Raw genomic sequence first — 13389 nt, 5'->3', positions numbered from 1 at the left:
AGTCACTCCATTTATCATAAACTTTAGCCGCAGTATAAATATAAAAGATATTTCACTTTAAGCTTTATTAATGAAATTCCAGTAATTTCAATGTAAAACAGTATGTTTATTTGGTTTTAAAAAATAAAATAAGCTGACCTGTGTATAGGCAACTGTACACTAGAGATTTTATTAGTATAAATATTAAATTTAAAAAAAAAATACATACCATCTAATTATTATTCTGCTAAAGAACATTTTCTATACAGATCAGAGTTAATTCAGTTTATTGGCAAGTGGAGTAGAGTCAGCTCCCACTGTTGCTATAGATTCATGGATTGCAGCCAGAAAAGGCCATTCAATCATCCAGCTTGTTTTTCTGTGTAATGTAAGACTATAAATTAATTCCTCAAGTTAGAGCAGTAGGGGGGAACAAGTTTGCCTTCACGAATTTAAAAACAGCAAGTACTGATCACTTGTTCCAAATGTGTCTTTTGAAACTCTAAAAATGTTTGCACTATTTCTAACTTGAATGCATATCTGCAACTGCAAGTCACCATATGTTATTTTTATATATATTTATATATTTTTTTAATAGATTGAAGAAACATTTCTTGCCAATCATCTGTCCTCTTGCAAATCTTGGTAACCATCAATATAATATTTTTCTTAACTTTTTGGGGAGGATTGTCAGATTATTTACTTACGGGGAAAATTCTCTGATCTTTTATTTTTTTTAATGTATTCAATTTTATCCATATCTAATGTGAACCTCAAAACCTCAAAACTAGTTGCTTACTTAAAATTATACCATTAAAACAAACAAACAAAGAAAAAAAAACCAAACAAAACTAAAATAGTTATGAATGCATTCCCAAATACATTGTACTTCAATTTTTTATTTATATTGCATTATCACAGTAAAAGTTTATTCTTATCTGATTATCCACCTTACACCTCTAGTCTCTCCCCCAGTATTGCTCAGGGCATTATGAACTGGCATATACAGAGCCTATTTTTCCTTTCACAGATCTGTGATCATATAATTAGTTGTATTTTACATTTTTCATTAGATTGAACCAACATTATTAACAAATTAGGAATTCATAATAACAATAAAAGGGCCTATTCAACTATTTCAGCCATTTTGTTATCTACATACTTGATGAAGAATAATGCTTACTGCCAGACATAGATAAAGAGTAACACACACAAAAATCAAATCCAGCAGGATCTTGCCAGAACTTCATCAGCTACATGGTGTTTTTTGATTCACAGTTAATTTTGAAGCCTCCTACTTAGACAGCTTTTCATCTATTTAGTGTGTACAACACTGACTTTGTTTCTTCCTTCTTCATTAGACAAGTATGCTACAATATCAAGACAAAAGCTTTTGATGCCAAGGGTGTATTTCACCAGTCCTATTTTAATTATCAACCAACTTGTAGTGTTGTTGAAAGAATTGAGTCAGTTTGATAAGATTTGTTTTCCATAAGCCTATTTTGATTGGCATTAATTATATTTACCTCCTTTGCCTCCTTATTAATCAAGTGTTCTATCAGCCTCTTTCCATTACTTCGCCTGAGATCAATGTCAAACTGACAAACTTAACATCACCCAAGTCATTCAACTCATCTTTCTTTCAGTCTAGGAAATTCCTCCAGAGTTCCAGGACTTACCAAAAATAAGTGTTAGTGTAGTGAAGAATGCTCATTGGTCAGACATTTAGTTGCAAATTATGTAAACCCTCTGATTTTAAAATATCAAGATTTAGCACACTGTGCAACATTCATATGATTTACAAGGAGGAAAGAATTTCCAGTTTTAGCAAAGAACATAAACAAATTGTAAGGACAGGTGACAGTAGATATCGTTATACTTAAATGCAACTATTCATGGATGAAATGTATTCCTAGTATTTTTCTTGCTCCTGACACACGCAAGAGCTTCTTTTTTAAACATAGTTTAGTGGCATTTCCCTGTATGTACACCTTGTTCCCTTATTAGTTTTTTGAAATTCCTCATTTATTTTTTGTGTTCTTCTATCTGTTCATTACATAACTGCTTTCATTCCCTCTTTAAACCAAACTAGGTTTTTTAATTATTATTTTTAGATTAGTGAGTCATTTCTTGATTTAAGATTATGATTTTTATATATATATTTTTCATATGCTCTAGTATTTTCAACACTTCCTCTATTATTTATATGATCCTGTAAAAAATGTCTTGCCCTCTACATTCTGCTTTTTGACTTCAGTTCTTCTTAAATCATAAATATGGATGTGCTGTGAGATTGCTTAATACCTGCTTAATAACAAAATAATCGTAATCAGAATACAGAACAGAGGTCCCAGTGTAAGATAACACCTGAAAAGATGGTGTAAAGAGGCCAGGCTTGCTTCACTGGTGCTTAGAGACAGGACAAGAGGTAACAGGCACAAACAGAAACACAGGTGGTTCCATCTAAATACCAGGACACATTCTTTTACTGGGTATCTGGGCACTGGTACATGCTTCTCAGAGAGGCAGTAGAGTTTCCTCCCTGTTAACTTCCAAAGACATATGGATATGAGCCCAGCACTATGCTCTTGGTGGCCTTCCTGGAGCATGGTAGTAGGAAAACATCTCCAGCAGTCCTTTACAACTTCAACTTTTCTGTTATTAAGTGACTTTAAGAATATAAGATCTAATATACTTTCCTGAGTCAAATTAGCAGTTTTTGAGTAAGAAAGTTGTCAATAATATTTTTCCCAGTTTCTGTGAGTATTTTAGTTTAATCTTGGTGTTATCCTCAATATTTGTAAGCTGCACCCCTTTCAATAGGAAAAAAAAATCCCCCAGGTGTTGTAATTTAACCATTGCAGTCAGTCACCCTTCTCAACAGAGCTATTTGGTGATTTCTGTCAGATAATAATCAGTTTCAAATTGCAACAGGGTACTTTTCCTTCTGCTTGCACAGTCCTTCCAAATTTTCAGTGATAAGAAAAATATAGCTTATGCTGCATTTATAGGAATTCACCTTAACTTTCCTATTTGTAATAACTTATGATAACTGGATGTACAACTTCATTTTTCTTCTTTAATATCAGGAAAAATGCTTGTTATATGTATTATATACATACAGGCTGGGATTCCATTCCCAAACAAGACACAGTATTTAGGTACCTAGCTACAAATTTCTACTTCTTATTTCCAAGTTGGTGTATTTAACTACTGATGAATGGAAATTGGAATTACTTCCTTAAAATTCAGGCCAAAAATAGAGGGAGAGGGTTCTGATTTTTCTGTTCTGATCTTCCTCTATTTAAAAACATTCCAAGAAGTTTTGAAACAGAAAGCACACTAGCTTTTCTTCGTTTAAATTTGCATTAGCATATATTTATATATATTTCCATCAAGCAATAGTAACATTTTCTGAGCAGCTATCACCTTCTTGAGTGAGCTGCAATATAAACGAAGCTGATATTTTAACATTTCAACTAGAGTTGCTATAATCTGTAGACTCAGTATCTGAAAAAAACAACAACAACAACAACAAAAAACCCTCACATTTTTGCAGTGGAGAGAAACTGTGCATTTTGACTCTGTTTTGTTTTTTGTGGGAACTGTTTGTTGGTGGTTGTTTTTTTTTTTCGGTGGTTGGTGGAGGTGCCATGAATAGATGTATATGTCCAGAAGTTATTTATGTGCATGCATTTTCAAATAAAAGTTCAGTAATGTAGCAGAGACTTTGAAGCATTGGTTCAAGATTAATTTCTAATTTCAGCTTCCTGGAGAGGTTACATTTCTAGATAATGAAAACTGTCTTTTCTTATTATATGTCAACAAGATTTTTTTTTCATATTATAATTTTGGCATTTCAAATTTACGATTTTCTTCGTGTCTATATGTTTGCATTTTAATTGGATGACACCATCCAGCAGATGAGCAGAAAAATGCCAGTTTGTACTTCAAACCTTTTTATTTAAAAACTCTAAAGAACCACATGACTTTGGCATTAATGTGTTGTTGTTTTCATGCAGAAACAAGGCAGACAGAGTGCATTTGAGTGTTGGACAGAGTGCTATTTGAGTGTTGGACAAATACTGAAGGAAAATTGCTATATAAGCAATATATAAATAAATTCAAGCAATTTATTTCTCATTTGGTAAGAAGCAATTTGATAAGGAAATATTTGCAGAATTAAGTGAATGGCTGCATTATATATGTTAGTAAGCAGATCAAATTATTTCCTTCTTTCTCCTTGTGATAAGCAACTTTCCACTTCCCTAGGTGTGACTTTATTGGTGTATGAATAATTCAGTTTTTTGACCTAACTTATCTCAAGGAGGACTAGACTATCCAACATTTTTTTTCTTTTCCGTTCCTGCTTCACCATTTGTCATTTCCTCCTTATGAAGTAAACTGTTGAAACACACAATGAAAAGGAGATAAAGATTCCTCAAGGCACAGTAAGTGAAACAAAGGAATATTCATTTTGCAGCAATTATTCTTGATTGATCTGTGACAGTTGTAAATGAATTATATTGCTATGGGAAATAACAAAGCATGATTACTGTTGACAAGTAGCTTTCTGTAACTTTGATGGCTTTCTGTAATTTCAGCATACTGTATAAGTAATTTGTTAATACATGAAAGGACCAATATTATTACCAAATTCATTAATTAGGATCAGCTTCCATTTATCTGTCATTCTAATGGACAAGTCCACCTATTTTTGTGGTAGACTAAATTCTGACTAAAGCTATGTTACTTAAAATAAGCAATGGTTACATCCTTATTCATTAAAATTCAATGATGGAGCATCACAGAGAGAGGTGGAATACAATGCACCTACAAAAATGATCTTAATAGATTTTCTTATTGCTGTGAAATGAAAATTCAGATCAGTGTTAGTGTACACACACACACACACACACAAAAAAAAAAAAAAAAAAAAAAAAAAAAAAGTATCATTCATTTGTACTTAAAAGATAATAGATTTCAGACCTATAACACATTTGGGCATCTAAAGAAGTGGTTTTCAGACATTCTTTAGATAACAGCTTTATGTAGAGGTGATCATTTTAGTATAAGTTTAACACTTCTGTTTCTGTTTTCATGGGGTTAATGTGTTCAGTAACTGAACTTTCAGCTCTGTTTCCGAGGAATACATTATCTTTCCTGGGGACCAAAGTAAAACAGTGTCCTGTTTCTTTTGAAAACTCATTTGAAAGATTGTTTTCACAGTCTTCTCTGTTCTTCTTTTGATCTACTCTCACACCATAATGACTTTGTGGAAAAATATTCAGATTTTCTCAAATTCTAGACCTCCCAGGGCCTATGTTATATTAGAGTCTGATGGTACATTGTTTTGACTAATTATATACACTAATTTTACATATATTAAATCACATTAAAATCAAATAAAAACATTCTGCAGCACAGGCTCTTTAAAATCTTTGAACATGTTCACACATAAATTTTACTATTCTTGCATATTTCAGCAACTTTAAAGTTGACCTTACAGAAAGCCTTTCGGGTAAAATATATGAATGCTAATAATCTCTTAAATACGTATTTACATTATAAACTGTTAGAGCTTCAAAGAAACTGTCACAGGCTCCTCTCCAAAACATTTCAGTCCCCTGTCCATTCTACATTTACTTTTATCATGCAAATTCTCAGACAGAGAAAAGGTTCTGGCCTGAATGAGAGGCAGTGCAACTTGGAACAAATGGTGAATTTCTAGTGAGTAGCATTCTCTAGCTTCAGACTTTTAATCATAATAACAGCATTTCAATCATAATCAATTTCTATTAATCTATTATTACTTATGTAAATTTAATACTGTCATCAATATTAGTTTGGCCAGGGATTCCATTAGGAGGAAACTTTAGAAAAGCTTTGCACAGAGTTGAAGAATTTCTCTGGGATTAAATGTTTACGAATCAATTAAAAGTATGAAACTGCAAGTGAACATAACATTGTGAGAGAAAAGTGGCAAAAAGAATTAGATTTGATGAGAACTATTCATCAGAATATCTTTTATTGAAAAGCATTTTTTCAATCAGTAAGTGAAATGATGACATTAAGTTTGAACATTTATTGTGCATGGTATTTTATGTTGGATTTTCTTTTATGTTTTTGCATTTTTCATTTATTTTCTATATCTGATTTTAGTAATATCAACATAACATACTGCTACTGCTACAGGATGTGACTGACAGTTTAAATGCCTGATTGATTTTTATGTTATTTTTTTAAATTTTCATCTCTACATTGAAATATCTATCTTTCTATGTAAAGATATCTGCTGTTTGTAGAACAACACAATTCCTTAAACTACGAATAATGTTGTTCTGCTCTAAAAAACAAAATAAGCTTTCCAGGTACACATCAGAGGCAGTGAAATTTCCACTAGCTTATGTCTGTCTGGAATAATTTTTCAGGATGTTAAAAATGATGCCAGATTCACAGTGGCTTACGCTTGTAAGAATTTGGACTCAAACATGGAAAAGCTCAAAAATGTGCCAGAAGCCCATAGAAATTATCTTCAACTGCAACTGAACAGATCCTAGAAAATCCTCATGATTCAGGTGGCAGTTATTTCTCAAATGAAAATAGATGAGGAAAAAAAAAAAAAAAAAAAAAACCCTCCTAAGGAAGAACACTGTAACACTGTCATATTGTTCCCATTGTCCCATGCCATATTTTGTGGCCTTTATATTCCATTTTCACTATATCTCACACAGGAGAAGCATACAAGCATACTAGGGTCACATCTTATTATTTCAGTTCTGTGTCTTAAAAGAGGAAAGGTGTATTTATATTCAACTCTGGATTTATCAGACTGTTGAAAACTGAGAAAAATAAAAAACCTACATTATCTTATTTGTATCATGAGCTGCATAAAAACTTGTGATATTCATTAGAAATCCTAGAGAAATATATACTGTTCATATTATGCAACAAGAAATAAAAATGGAGGAGAATTTTTCTTTTACAATTTTATAATTCATAAAGGATTTCCAAATGAAGACACAGCTCTACAGAAATCTATTGGAAAAAAAAAAAAAAAAGCATTTTTAAAGTAAATGCATATTGTGAGGGGGAAAGGGGAGCCGGGGAGGGGAGAAAAGAGGAGAAACTGCATACAATTATTTAAGACATGTTAGGGATGTAAGGTTGATCCAGTTATACATAATCAGAGACAAAGATGTACAATTTGTGACACCAGCAGTGTCATGGCAATGTGATCCCTTTTTCTGACTGCTGAAACAAAGTGCAATGGAATAAAATGTACTATCCTTTAGAAATTGTTTTACTATCTCGCGATCAGTGATTGCTGGGGCAAAATATTTTAATTTTATCATTATTATTTATTTATTTTTACTTTTTTTGTTCAGGTCTAAACTTATGTTACTTTTAGTTGAAAACAAGTGACAGATGAGCTGAAATATCATTTGGGAAATGAAAACTGCAAAGGAAAGTTCAAAGCAATAAGGAGCTCTAAAAGGGAGAGGCAGTATTTTAAGAGCAAACAACACTGAACTGCAAAGGGTTTTGAATAAAAAGATCTGCAGAGCAGCAGTGTGCATTCTGAAGTCCAATATCAAAGAAAAATCTTGTGCTTCTGAGCACATCCAGTGTCTGACTTTGCCTGACTACTGAATAAGAAAAACTGATAGTTTTAGAATGAGAAAAGCTAACTGTACAGCAACATTTGATGATATTAAACACCGCTCTTTTTGTGGGAAGATACATTGGTGTTGATTAATAATATTTGCTGCTAAGTATTCTATCAGTAACAGATCTAGTGAAAAAAAATTATCCAGTTCTTCTGTATCTCTATGTTCTCCACTCACTTTGTCAATTCTGAATGCCTCTTGATTTGTCTTGACTCACAGAGCAGCTGTCACAATCATTCTAAATATAGTTTTCCGGTAGTACATGTGTATTCATCAGATTTTAGAAATGGTGCATTCTACTGCCAATTATTCTTAGTTTTTGAAAATTATTTTGGGTTCAGTGAGCCATGATCTGTGTTGATGAGGGATGCTGGTATGTTAGATGTGAAATATAAGTTCTGAAAAGTTAAATTCCTTGTCTATCCTGCAGCATGCAATTCCCCAGTAAATCAAGCTGTAACATTTTCTTTATGCTTTTACTTTAAGTGTTAAAACAAAAGATGTGAAAACAGATCTGATGCAAAGGATTCAAACAAAATTCCCCATTCTAAACAGAGCTCCAGCTGTGCAGTTGGTAGCGCAGCAGACAGAAGAGTGACAGTGATGGAAAGCACTACAATGAGTGGAACTGGTGAAAGATGTAAATTCATAAGAAGCCTTGCTCTTGTCCCAGGTGTACAAGTTAGACCAAAGGGGCCACTACACTTGCTTTAAACTTCAGAACAATATTCTGAAGGAAGGTCCCTTCACAATTGCTTTGTTGATCTGTCACCTTTTGGTTAATGAAACTCAAAGAATGCTTATTTCAGGCTTGTGGAAACCTGGGCAGTCATATCAAACTGACTTTCTGCACAACTATTTGTTGTATTATTTTTTTAAGGTGTAAATTATTTTTCCATCAAGACGATGAAATGTGTATGTTTAATTCTACTATAGCAATTATGTAAAGGAATCATGATATTACAGTGAAAAAAAAAATTAAAAACAAAATTTTATCTCATAAGATTTAGCCTGAAAAATATTGTTGATAAAATTCTAGATAAAATGCAAATTTTGTTCTACAGTTGGTGACAAAATATCAGGATATATCTTGACAAAGCACATACAGTCTGTCTTCATAGTCTACAATTTAAGAATTATTTCCACAGGACTTAGACCTGAGTTAATGTTATTTCAGTTGCATGTGGGTAAAAACAGTGGAATAAAACAGTAACAACTCAATAAAAACTGCATACATACTTGTCAGTTGCATAGCACACCATCATATTAGTGACTGACTATAGACAACACTGATTGTTAGAGTTTCACAATGCATTGACAACTTTGTGTTGCCCATATAACTGCTTTGGAATCAGTGTAATTATGTAGCAGTTATCAAAGAAATAGTGAATTGAGCACTGTTTTTATGACTGCTTTTCTCTCCAAATCATTTTTGATTGAGCTGATGCTAAATAAGTTAAATAAGAAAATTAGAAATAAAGTTACTATAAAAGAATTATTGATAAATGATAAATGCTTCTACTAGTGTTTCCAGACTTGCAACAGAGTGTACACGGCATCTAAGTTTTTGATATGCAAAGTTTTTAGATTAAAATTGACTTTGAGAATTAAGTGTCCTGATACTTATGGTTGAATCTTAAATTAACCTTAGATCACTTTAGTAAAATATACCCATCTTTCAAATTTACATAACTCTAGGTTTGGCCGATTTCTATAAATGTGATAATTTTTGCAAGTACCAAAAGTTCACCTTGATTCATATCTTACTTGTCCTTTAGTTATATCTTTACTGCCTTTAGTAACCTAAATGCTTGAGTTCATCCATGCCAAAAAATCTGGAGAGTGTGATCATGGATTTTCTTACACGGATGGCTGAGATAGCTCTCTCTGGCTCAGAGACTGCTCTGGCTGAAAAAAAAACAGACTAAAAGACGGAACCTGTGGACTTCAGATGTGACTCCTCATGCAGTTGTGAGAGCCAGTATGGTCCTGAGATAACACAGATATGGATTGGTTCAGGTTTAGCAAATCCAAACATCAACATGACCTACCAAGTTCCAGCGTTAAACCATGTGCCATTAGTGCTACATCCACAGGTCATGTCTCTTAAACATGTACAAGAATGGGGACTCCATCACTTCTTTGGGCAGTAACATGATGATGCAGACCTAGATGATCTCATAATTGAACAGAAAAATGTCAGGCAAGCTGAATCTTATGCAGCTATATATATATATATATAGATATATATATGTATATATATTACAACAACTGTTGTTGTTAATTACTTCTTTGTTTACATAGAGCTAAAAGCCTTACATTCTTACTCATTAATTTTGATTCTTCAGCTTTAAATCTTTGAAGACACCAAAAAAGTAAATATGCCATGAAACAGCAAGTATTGAGTAAAACTGTAACAACTGTTCTGCGCTTGCACAGTGGTTAATGGCTAGGAATAGGTTTATTTATTTATTTATTCCAGATAAGTGCACTTGTCCTCTACAGGAAAGCGTTGAAGATGTGTTGCAAAAACTTCACACCCTAAATTTAAAACTGATATAAACAGTCTTCCAGGTGTAAACATCCAACATTTTATTCCTATGCAAGTACCTGCTGAATGAGTTCTTACATTTCTTTGAGTCATTATTTATACAGATTACTTCAAGACATTAACAGGAGTGGCTCAAGAGATTTTAGTAATATACCATATTCACAAGCAAATTATTATTCCACTGCTCTATGTGAAGGAAATTTATGGAATTCTGTGAGAATTACTCAAAACACAACAGTGGAACAGAAGAATGAAGAGTTAACATGGCAAACTGTTGTGGGGGGAAAAGAGTGCAGAGTATGGCTTTCCCATCATGGTTCTATTATGAGGTAGCATACTGTTTATGAAAAGATGCAAGAAGTAGTGTTACAGACAGTTCATAGATCAACTTCTAATCAAATATCTGCTGAAAATAATAATAATAATAATAATAAACAAAAAAAAAAGTTTTATGCAACAGTACTTTGATCCAGTTTTGGCAGAGATGCATTCAGTATAGCTGCACCACAAAAAGCGAGTTCCTGATTTTCAAGGTTGAAAATAAAACATTACTGGCTTCTTTAATCTAAAACAGACATAACAAGAATCTGTGCCTATGTGCTGAAGTAAAAAAACAAAAAAACAACAAACACTGAGATTAGAAGTAAAGCACAATTTATTTAAATAGCAGGATTTCTAACCTTGGTAACAAGCAACAAAAGTGATAGATTCTCTGTCTTCCAGTGTCTTTTAGTGAAGATTAGTTTTCCTGGAAAACAAGTATTAGCCAATGATCCTTATTCAAAAGTGGATTATCAAGTTTAGCAGAGGTTATCTGAAATGTAATGCTCTGAGCTATACAATATAACAGATTAGATGATGTAACAATGCCTTCTAGACTTGTATTCTTATCAATAAACTTAAAACTGTTTTAAAAGTGCAGATCCATGGTGATACTAATATTGGTATCTCTCACTCAGGAGTTTCCTAACCTATGAAATTTAAAATAACTGAGCTCCTTGTTTTAAGTATAACATGAAAAGTAAAGACATAAACTAAGAATAAGGGTAACAATGTACACAGACTGTACTGGAAACGATAAGGACTGAAAATAATATAAATTTAACATTAGGGTTTCTACCATAAGGGAAGAAAATCATCATATTTAGTATTTGAACTAATATTTTGATTGATTCCTTGCATATTCAAAGGAGAGAATTCAGAATTCTTAGGGATCAGTTCATCTGACATTGCTTGAAGATCGTACTATAATTTACTGACTATAAAGAAAATCTGAATGACAAGCTTAGATGGCTATTATCCAAGGATCATGGTGTTCTTTGAAAGATGTGCTTTGTCTAAACACACATATAAGAATACAACTGCATTATATTTTTTAAATGCAGTATTGTTTAGCAAATCTACAGAATGTAATAAACTGATTGAAATTCTTGGCTGCCTGGATTTGACATATATATGTATATTATATGCACAATAGTATAAAGCTGTAGAAAGATTAATAGTAGATTTCTTTGATGGATCAGCTAGGAAAACAATCTTGTTTGATATCTCTTTTGCAAATTCTGACACGGAAAACAGAAGGAACACTGATGATGAAGTGAAGGGGTCACATCAGTTCAGAAGAGAAAGTTATCATGCAGAAAGGACGGCCCATAGTACTGGATAATGATGAACAGCATAATTAATAATATTAAAAAATCAGGAAAGAGAAAAAGTCTTGAAAATAGTGGCTTAAGCTTGAAAGAGTACAGGGACAAACTACTGGCATCACATAAATAAATAAATAAATAAATAACGCAGAAATCCAGTGGTACATGAGTAACATTTAGGGGTGGTGAGATTGTCACAGAGAAGTCAAGATGAAAACAAAGAAGGGAGAAGAAAGAGGAAGAGACTGGAAATCTATTGGAGAGAAGAATGGAGTGTTATGTCAGCAAATGACTATAAACATATTACTATGTTTCCACAGTGGATAAGGGTAAGTTTGCTTAATATCACAAAAGGTGAATTCCAAACCAGCACACAAATTGCCTAATATGGACAAGAAGCTCTACTGAAGAAGCTTTTTTTGTAGATAATGGCAATAGAAGATACAGTTTCTGTGAGTGCAAAAGACTAAAATCACTGGCAAAAGATATGCCTTCCAGTTGCTTAGGATTATTCCAGTATACTGGGAAAATTACAAAGGTATTTCGAACAGTTCACCTTCAGTGAAGGTCAAGATGAAAACATGGCACAGAATACAGCAGGGGTCAATAACAGTTTTCAAGCTGCATCAGATATTCAACATTTTCTTATGATCAACTTTTTTCTATTTAAAAAAATGTAAGTATTTTCTTAATAAGAGAAGAGGGCTCTATGAACTGCATTCATTATGTTGTTCAGATACTGCAGTAAAATATATCTCTATATATGAAACATTGAGAAAGATCTGCCATAATCCTTTTCAGTTGACACTTAACCTTTCCCAATATTGTTTGCAGACAAAGTCAGGCAAACTGACTTTTCTACCCTTGAATCCAGTTAGTGCCATTTATTCACAACTTTCTACACTCTACTGGGCATCTGATATTCATGTCCTAAAGATTCTGTGTTGGACTACATTTAAATCACTATCTAATGCAGCTCTATAAGCATTAAATTTTTATAGAAACATATATTGTGGAGTTGTGAAGTTTTAACAAAGCTGACTTGTCAGTGTATGTAGACATAGCTTTGTTAGCAACCTTGTTCTTCTCATATCTTTTTCATTCATTTTTCATACTCACAAACTACTTAGGCATTCAGGGAAAATTTCTTGACTGCTGCCCATTCTTTAGCTAAAACAATTAAGATATCTTGCAAGACAATAGAAGTAAAATCTCAAAACCAAACCAAAACAACAGAATACAAATGTGTACGTATTTTGCTAGTGGATTTTTTGAATAGTAGTACTACCTTCAGCTATTTTATTTTGATCTGTTTAGTATAGCAAAAGCTGATTTGATAGACTGTTTTAGTCCTAAGTTGTCTCGAACATCTGTCTGTGGAAGAAATAATGTCTGTTTGTCTCACTTATTTTACTGATGTCTGTGCTTCTCTACATAAAGACCATGTTACACAGCTGAGTTCAGGAAACAAGAATAAAGGCAAGATAGGACAACAGTATTCATACCAGCTACCCACAAACTGAATGAAGGGCTTTGGGTT

Source organism: Excalfactoria chinensis, chromosome 4, assembly GCF_039878825.1.
Source record: "Excalfactoria chinensis isolate bCotChi1 chromosome 4, bCotChi1.hap2, whole genome shotgun sequence".
Lineage (NCBI taxonomy): Eukaryota > Metazoa > Chordata > Aves > Galliformes > Phasianidae > Excalfactoria > Excalfactoria chinensis.
Note: the sequence above shows the minus strand (reverse complement) of the source record.